This window comes from Somniosus microcephalus, chromosome 4, assembly GCF_052327205.1.
Source record: "Somniosus microcephalus isolate GS21.2 chromosome 4, FLI_Smic_1.0, whole genome shotgun sequence".
In the NCBI taxonomy this organism is placed as follows: Eukaryota; Metazoa; Chordata; class Chondrichthyes; order Squaliformes; family Somniosidae; genus Somniosus; species Somniosus microcephalus.
The window spans coordinates 302,954,535-302,964,366 of NC_140990.1; positions in this window are offsets into that span (position 1 = coordinate 302,954,535).

Genomic DNA, 9,832 nt, shown 5'->3' on the forward strand with positions numbered 1-9,832 from the left:
TGGTTATAGACCTGCTGAATAGGGATGAGACTCGTACTTGGGTGGCAGCTGGCTGTTAATGGTGCACCTTAGGGGTTGGCATGAGAACCACTATTGTTTCTCATTTTTATAAATGTTTTTGAGGAAGAAGTATTGTCAAGGTATCTAAATTTGCCGATAATACCAAATAGAGAGAAGCGGCAAACGATGATTACCATTGTGCATAAATCGAGAGGTTAATCAGGCTCGGTGTAGATTCGCAATCACCCCGCTTTGCGTGACTTTCATCCTCCATCGATTCAAATTAAAGACGACAAAATGCAGCCAATTCTTTTTAAGTAAAAGGATAATAAATATGTGGAGCAGACAGCCAAGTAGGATGGTTGAATAAGAAACTATGGCCCCGATGTTTACAAGGAAACAGGGAGGGTGTGGGGGAGTGTGGTAACGGGCTGAACCCAGAAATCCTGGGGATGTGGAGGTTCTGCTGAATTTAACGACAGGTCCTGATTATCATTTTTTAATTCCGTTTCCTGTCCGGGAGCCGGCTGGATTGATAGGCTGGCTGGCTGCTGGGTGGGAAATCCAGTGGTAGAAGGCAGCAGCAGCCGGGGACTGCTGGGGACAGTTCCCAGCAATCAGGCAAGATCGGGGAATGGTGGGAGCGGGTCAGAGCACAGTAATCATAGAGTAACATAGAGTAACATAGTAGATAGGAGCAGGAGTAGGCCATTCGGCCCCTTGAGCCTGCTCCGCCATTTAATGAGATCATGGCTGATCATCCAAATTCAGTACCCGGTCCCTGCTTTCTCCCCATATCCCTTGATCCCTTTAGCCTTAAGAAATATATCTAACTCCTTCTTGAATATATTTAATGAATTGGCCTCCACCGCCCTCTGTGGCAGAGAATTCCACAGGTTCACCACTCTCTGGGTGAAGAAATTCCTCCTCATCTCAGTCCTAAATGGCTTACCCCTTATCCTTAGACTGTGACCCCTGGTTCTGGACTCCCCGGCCATCGAGATGACATTACAACCTTCTCCTATTCCACCTCAGCTGCTCTATTTAGGTTCCTGTGGCGCTCCCTGCTGAAGAAGTACCCCTCCTCTAACTTACTTCTTCCAGAAGACTCCATACGACCCCCTCAGAGAAGTGGGCCACATATTGAGATATTGTTATAGTAATTATGATACTATGATATGATGTTCCCTCTTGTGGGGAAGACCAAAACTAGGGACCATAAATGTAAGATAGTCACTAATAAGTCCAATAAGGAATTCGGGATAAGCTTCTTTACCCAGAGAGTGGTTAGAATGTGGAACACGCTACCATAAAGAGTAGTTGAGGTGAGTAGCATAGATGCAATTAAGGAGAAGCTACATAAACACATGAGGGAGAAAGGAATAGAAGGATATGCTAATAAGGTTAGCTGAAAAGGGATGGGAGGAGGTTCATGTGGAGCATAAACACTGGCATGGACCAGTTGGGCCAAATGGCCTGTTTCTGTCTCTACGTTCTCTGTAATTCTCTGTGATTTTCTGGTTGGGTGGGGTGGGGTTGGGCCAGGGCAATCGAGAGGGAGGGAGGCAAAGATCGGGGCATGGTGGGAGAGGATCGGAGCACGGCAATCGGGAGGTAGGGAAAGATCGGGGGTTGGAGGAAGGGGGGTTGGGCGATCGCAGGAGCGAGGAGAAGCCGCAATTGGCAGAAGGTTTGCTTGAGTGTCCAGGGGGAACACACATGCTCCTCCTGGCAAAAAAGGACTGCTCTAAAAAGCAGTTACCTTCTGCAACCAGCTGCTCCCATCTCCATTTTTCTGCTGAGTTTCTCAAGCTCTGGGAAACCTGGCTGGCCAGTGTTAAATTTAGATCAGGCTCCCAACTATAGGGTTGAATTTTGCCGGCGCTCACGGGCAGGTTCGGAGGCGGGTCCGCTGTCAAAATCAAAATGATTGACAGCAGGGCGGTATCCTGCTCTGAACCCGCCTCCTTGTGAGTTTCCCGAGTGCTGGCTCTGCCTGCGCTTTGCAGACACGGCACTAAGCGGCTGGTCAGGTAATTCAGATAGTTATGAGTGTGTTTAAAACTATTTAATCACCATTTTACCAGGTACAAACCATTTTCCCAAGTTTTCCACAAGGTTCATGTCGCTCGGGGATCACACCAGGTAAGTGTGTCGGGTTTTAAACAACTCTCTATTTCTGTGAATAGGTGACGCAAAAGTGGTATAAAAGCTACCATTTCACAGTTGGTCACTTTCCAATCAGAGGCTGGAGCCTTCAGGATTTGGAATGCACTTTTGAGCTTTATGGAGGTTTGAAGTGTTTGGAGTAAACTCTCTATCCAGTGTCACCTCCTTGGAGCAAGCACTCTCACCATTGACAGACCGCTTCTGTCATCTCAACTTCCACTGCCAGCTATTCCATCGGCATTGGTGCCCTTGAAAAAATCTCACCTTGGTCCTCTGATTCCTCCACGATCAGCCCCAACACCAACATCACCAGGCACACCAGCATCACTAGCCATACCAGCAGCATCAACATCAGCACCAAGCTTCTCCGCAATCACCTGATGCTGCACAGGACACAGGGCATCAGCACCCGACCACATTGCTGCCCGGGAGGCCAGAGATGGTTTCACCATGGCCAGATTTACTTCACTTGACGTTGTACACCTTGGCTATCACATGATGTGCCAGGTTGGCACCAGCCGACACCAGCACCATAAAGCATCCCTACAATGGTCAAGCCATTACTTTCACACTCATCACCATTGCGGGGGGTACTGTTATGTCTCACCATTCATTGCAACTCATTAAGCCACTTCCAAAGGTGCACACAGATCTGTCCAAGAAGGCAATGTGTTGAAAATAAAGATTTTTATATTTGACAACACATTAACAGAAACTTTATATGAGCATTGCATAAAACACCCAAGTGCCTATCCTTGTGTTTTGGTAGTTGGTATGATTGCACTAGGATGAGGGTGAGTGTGAGGGGTGGCTAGTGAGATGGGGAAGTGATAATGTAGATAGAGAGGGATGGGTGGAGGTGCAAGGTACGTTGGTGTGAGTAAGGATGTGCAGGAGTAGGGTAGGGAAGGCAGAGTGATGGGGATGTGATGAGAGGCACTGCAGGATGAGGCTGAGTGTGACTTTGCAGTAAGGTTTTGTGATCTACTGAGATCATTGAAAGGTTTGCGCCACTGCAGCCAGGTCCTCCTGACGACATCCCTGCTTGTGCCCTCCTGTGCAATGTGCAACCAGGCTGCGTTGGTCTCCTGGGGAGGTCTCTTCCGCCCATGGGAAGGGAAGAGAATCTCCCTGCGTGCTGTGACTCCCTACATAAGCATATGGAGGGAGTCATGGGAGAGCCTGGGTGCAGCCGTGCACCTTTGTGCAGTGCTTGTCAGTGTTTGCAGCACCTCAATGCTGCAGAACACTGACAGAACAACTGTCAAAATGATTGTGGACATGGTCCCTTTAAGGAAACCAACTGATGATGTTTCATCAAGTGACATCATCAGACCCGCTTCCTATTAATTGGCTGGGAACCTCGCAGGACGAGCTTAACAAGCCCCATCAATGGAAAATCTTGTTGGAGGCCGGGATCGATAGAGATGCAGGGTTTCTATATGCTACGGACGTCGCTCGCCCTGGACCCGCCAAGGTTGGAAAAACCCAGCCCGTACTGTGGGAGCCTGATTTAAATATGTTAATGAAGTGTCCCGCCTCCCCACAGCAGGACGCAGGTACGCCATGCAAACCGCCGCCGTAAAAATGGTGGCAGGCATGTACATAGTGGGCTGGGGTCGCGTCGCGTCTTGCGATTGGAAATATTTAACCCTATATCAACCCCTCTGTCTGGGTTCAAAAAAGGACTGGGCAAGTTCCTGTCAGGAAATGGTTAATAGATTTAGTATTGTCTCTAGGTAATTTTGCAGGAAGTTGGAAAGGTGTATTAGATGCACCAATTGTCTACTTCTGTCTGAATATCACTTAATAAAGTAAAAAGCTAAATGTTCATTGTTTTAGAATTAAATATTACATTTCAAAGGCAACTTTAAAAAACACAAGTGAAATCAGGTAACTGTAATATGGACAGAATACATAGCAGTGACTTTATGGATTATGAAAAATTATGAAAAATAAACTGCGCATGATGTCAGCATTATCCCTCACCTAATGGTCTATATTTGATATTCGGTATCCATGGCTCTCAGGAGTTGTGTGGGCCACTGTCACTTTGTTTGTTTTTCATAATCCATCGATCTTATTGCATCTCCTCAATTTGTATTGTTCATCCCGATGCACATTTTATCATTGCTACTAAATAATTTTGTTCACCGCTGATTGATAATAATGGGTTAGATACAGTCTTCTAATGTTAGAATTGCCTGGCATTCTCATGCCTCCCACAGAAAATATGTGTTTCTAGAGCCTTTCTTTTGAAATTCATATGAAAGTATTTATACAATGAATCACAGGTATTAACACAATGAATCACAAACATCCAGTGTTATTTATGTTCATTTATTAAATGTGAATTTTCCTCGCTTTACTCTAGAGGTCCTCTGCAATTTGAGCTTCAACCTTTCATATGTGACACTTTTCTATAGAAACTTATTATTTCATAATTATAACCTTTCAATGTTCGTGAGGAGAGTACAAAAACATTCTATTCATGCTTGCATTGTTCTGTTTATTAGAAGAATAAATTAAAATCTTCTTCTAGCCAAAACACAACCTCAGAGTCTCAACACAGAATAAATGTTAGGTGAAAAAAAAAAGTGGAATGGTATGGCCCCACTCTGCATCGCCTGAGCTTAACCAGTAATTCTATAAATATCTTTAACAGACACAGTTCATTGGAATTAACCCACGCGTGAGTGTCTGAGCACCAATCCTGGGAAAAATCTAGGTGTTCATCAAATGACACGTGAAAGTGTCTTTTAAGGAGCTCACCTCAGTGAATATGCACATGGCACAATGAGTAACACTCTCTCCTGTGTACATACCATAGAGCTGAGAGGTAATTCTCAATGTCTGGCCTGTCAACTAGTGTAAACAACACTTGATGAATGGGACTCAAGGTGTTCAGTCACCTGAAGCAGCTGTTTGATGTGCTCTACACACAGCCGCCGGGCTTGTGTTTTCACAGCTGTGGGAACCCTTTAAAGCTTTCTCTTTTCGCTGTGGGCTGGGTTCTCAGCTCAAAACCCTTATCACAATCTGCACAGTTTCAAAAGAACAGAAGAAACCGTAGAAACAAATTTATAAAATGTACAGCAACCGACTCAGTTCTAAACTAATAAATGCCAGTGCTGCACTAAAGAATTCATGTAGATTGGCAACATTCCCAGCATTGTAACCCTGGCCTCACCTTCTTAATTTGACACGGCAAAATTCTTTGACGTTTACATTAAAAAGAATTATGCTTTGCTTTTGTATTTACAGCAAAAAAACACAAGTTAGGTTTGTTTTAGGAAAGGCCTTTCTCATCTGTGATTGATGTTTCAAATAACAATTATATTTTCAGTGCTACAGATAATTCTTTGCAGATGTTTCCAGATTACAGGTTAAATGGCTGACTTTTACCACCCAGAATAGGTGCATCCCTCCCCCTCCTCCACTATTAATTTACTTTAAATGACTTTCACTTCCTATTTAAAAGGACAATTTAATCCTTGTAAGGTTTTTCTCAGATGCAGAACAGTAACCTTGCTGTGTCTGTTTTACTGTTGCCAACTATTAGTGTGGGGAGGTACAGGTTGAAAAGGTCAAAGGCCATATGGCCTATATTGTTGTTCTTTTCTCAGCCTGAGCTGGAACTCCTGACTCCTGATTGCTGAAGCAATTTTTCATGTCTATATATGATGAGTTTGTTATTGTTGTTTAGGTTTTTGCTCTCTCTCATGCTGTACAGGTAGAAGTGCTGATTCAGTACAAGGAACCAGATGAGCTCTAATTTGATCAGTTCATTTTCGCTAGGCCAGAATTACATTTTGCCTTTAAGAGATGAACTCTACCACTTGGATAAAAAATAATTGCATTTCACTACTCTCCAATGAACCACTAGTTAGGCCACAACTAGAGTACTGCGTGCAGTTTTGGTCACCACATTACAAGAAAGATGTGATTGCACTAGAGAGGGTTCAGAGGAGATTTAAACATAGAAACATAGAAACATAGAAGATAGGAGCAGGAGTAGGCCATTCAGCCCTTCGAGCCTGCTCCGCCATTCAATGAGATCATGGCTGATCATTCAAATTCAGTACCCTGTCCCTGCCTTCTCCCCATATCCCTTGATCCCTTTAGCCTTAAGAACTATATCCAACTCTTTCTTGAATATATTTAATGAACTGGCCTCCACCGCCCTCTGTGGCAGAGAATTCCACAGGTTCACCACTCTTTGGGTGAAGAAATTCCTCCTCATTTCAGTCCTAAATGTCCTACCCCTTATCCTTAGACTATGACCCCTGGTTCTGGACTCCCCGACCATCGGGAACATCCTTCCAGCATCTAGTCTGTCCAGGCCTGACAGAATTTTATAGGTTTCGATGAGATCCCCTCTCAATCTTCTAAACTCCAGTGAGTATAAGCCCAATCGACGCAATCTCTCCTCATACGTCATTCCTGCCATCCCAGGTATCAGCCTGGTGAATCTTCGCTGCACTCCTTCTATGGCAAGAACGTCCTTCCTCAGATAAGGCGACCAAAACTGCACGCAATACTCAAGGTGCGGTCTCACCAAGGCCATGTATAACTGTAGCAAGACATCCTTGTTCCTGTACTCGAACCCTCTTGCTACGAAGGCCAACATACCATTTGCCTTCTTAACCGCCTGCTGCACCTGCATGTTTACCTTCAGCGACTGGTGCACAAGAACACCCAGGTCTCTTTGCACTTCCCCTTCTCCCAATCTATTGCCATTCAAATAATAATCTGCCTTCCTGTTTTTGTCACCAAAGTGGATAACCTCACATTTATCCACATTATAGTGCATTTGCCATGTTTCTGCCCAATCACCTAACCTGTCCAAATCGTACTGGAGTTTCATGACATCCTCCTCACAGCATACCCTCCCGCCCAGCTTTGTGTCATCTGCAAATTTGGAGGTATTACATCCAATTCCCTCATCCAGATCATTAATATATATTATGAACAGCTGGGGTCCTAGAACAGATCCTTGCGGTACCCCACTAGTCACTGCCTACCACTCGGAAAATGACCCGTTTATTCCAACTCTTTGCTTTCTGTCCGCCAACCAGTTCTCTATCCAAGTCAATACCTTGCCCCCAATCCCATGTGCCTTAATTTTGCACGCTAATCTCTTATGCGGGACCTTATCAAAAGCCTTCTGAAAGTCCAAATACACCACATCCACTGGTTCTCCCTTATCTATTTTACCAGTTACATCCTCAAAAAATTCCAGTAGATTAGTCAAGCATGATTTACCTTTTTTAAATCCATGTTGACTTTTTCCGATCCTGTCACTGCTTTCCAAGTGCTCTGCTATTACATCTTTTATAATGGACTCTAGCATTTTCCCCACTACCAATGTCAGGCTTACCGGTCTATAATTCCCCACTTTTTCTCTGCCACCTTTTTTGAATAGTGGGGTAACATTAGCTACCCTCCAATCCATGGGTACTGTTCCAGAGTCTATTGAGTTCTGGAAGATGACCAGCAATGCATCTACTATTTCTAGGGCCACTTCCTTAAGTACCCTGGGATGTAGATTATCAGGCCCTGGGGATTTATCGGCCTTCAGTCCCATCAATTTTCCTAACACCATTTCCCTACAAATACTGATTTCTTTCAGTTCCACCCTTTCATCAGACCCTATGTTCCCTGGTATTTTTGGGAGGTTATTTGTGTCCTCCTTTGTGAAGACAGAACCAAAATATGTATTTAGTTGGTCTGCCATTTCTTTGTTCCCCATTATAAATTTCCCCGATTCTGACTGCAAGGGACCTACGCTTGACTTCACCAATCTTTTTCTCTTCACATATCTATAAAAGCTTTTACAGTCAGTTTTTATGTTCCCTGCAAGCTTACTCTCATATTCTATTTTCCCTTTCTTAATTAATCCCTTTGTCCTCCTTTGTTGAATCCTGAACTGCTCCCAATCCTCAGGATTATTGCTTTTTCTGGCCAATTTGTATGTCCTCTCCTTGGATCTTATGCTATCCCTAATTTCCCTTGTTAGCCACGGTTGAGTCACCTTTTTTGTTTTAATTTTATGCCAAACTGGGATGAACAACTTCTGTAGCTCATCCATTCGGTCTTTGAATGTTTGCCATTGCCTATCCACTGTCAACCCTTTGAGTGCCATTCCCGAATTAATCCTACCCAACTCGCTCCTCAGACCATCGTAGTTTCCTTTATTTAAATTGAGGACCCTAGTTTCTGAGTCAACTACTTAATTCTCCATACAAGAGTGTTGCCAGGACTGGAGAATTTTAGCTATGAGGCAAGATTGGATAGGCTGGGGTTGTTTTCTTTGGAACAGAGGAGGCTGAGGGGAGATTTAATTGAGGTGTATAAAATTATACGGGGCCTAGACAGAGTGGATAGGTAGGACCTATTTCCCTTAGCAAAGAGGTCAATAACCAGGGGGCATAGATTTAAAGTAATTGGTAGAAGGATTAGAGGGGAGTTGAGGAGAAATCTTTTCACCCAAAAGGTGGTGGGGGTCTGGAACTCACTGCCTGAAAGGGTAGTAGAGGCAGAAACTCTCATTGCATTAAAAAAGTACTTGGATATGCACCCAAAATGCCATAACCTACAAGGCTACGGATCAAGAGCTGGAAAGTGGGATTAGGCTGGATAGCTCTTTGTCGGCCGATGGACACAATGGACCGAATGGCCTCCTTCTGTGCCGTAAACTTCTATGATTTTATGATTCTATGAAAATAGATAATTTTCCTGCAGTTTTATTTTCTTCATAAGTCTTTTCATTCAATCAGTCTGACCACATAAATTGATGTGTTTTGAGTGTGAGTGATTTCATCAAGATTTTGAATGCCACCTAAGCCAGGAATGTCCATTTGGAGCAAGCAGGCAATATAAATTAGGCCTAAAAATGGCCGTCAGAGAATGTAGCAGCAGAATCACCAAAAACAACAACAGATAAAAAATGTCTCAGACGTTTCAGTAATGGAAACAGTTGCCAAGCCATGGAGGGTGGGTGACTGAAAGCATGGTGAAAAGGATGGCTTTTAAGAGGCTTTTAAACAATGAGCAAGAAAGAGTTCCAGAGAGTAAGGTGGAGATTACTAAAGCTTCTTCCACTAATGATGGAGTGAAGGAAGTGGCGGGGGGCAGGGGGCAGAATCTGAGGACAAAAGGATATGGGAGGGACTATAAGGCTGGAGGAGTTTGCAGAGATGGGGGGGAGATTTGAAGATGAGAACGAGGGTTTCAAATTTAGCATGGTAGGGGCTAGGGAGCCAATGTAGGTCAGCAAGGAAGAGGGTGACGGGTAAGCAGGATTTAGTTCTGGATGGGATAAAGGTGGCTGTGTTTAAACAAGTTGGAGTTTATTGAGGGTGAAGGACAGGAAGCTGGCAAGTAAAGTAAATCAGCATTGGTTTAAATAGTTGGTTTCATTTGATGAGGTGAGACATAATCAGCCATTACATGAACAATTACGCATAGAACTTTAGTGGGAAAACATAGTCCAGGCAAACACTTTTTTGCCAACTCAGATAGTGCTGCTTTTATTTGCTTTTTACACTTGCTTACACTTTCCAGAGTAAACTCAGCAAATTGTGTGCTGAAAATTAGTTCTAGCATTACGTAAACCCCAATCTTGGGAAAGTTTCACACTGGGACCAATTCAGAGCCAATA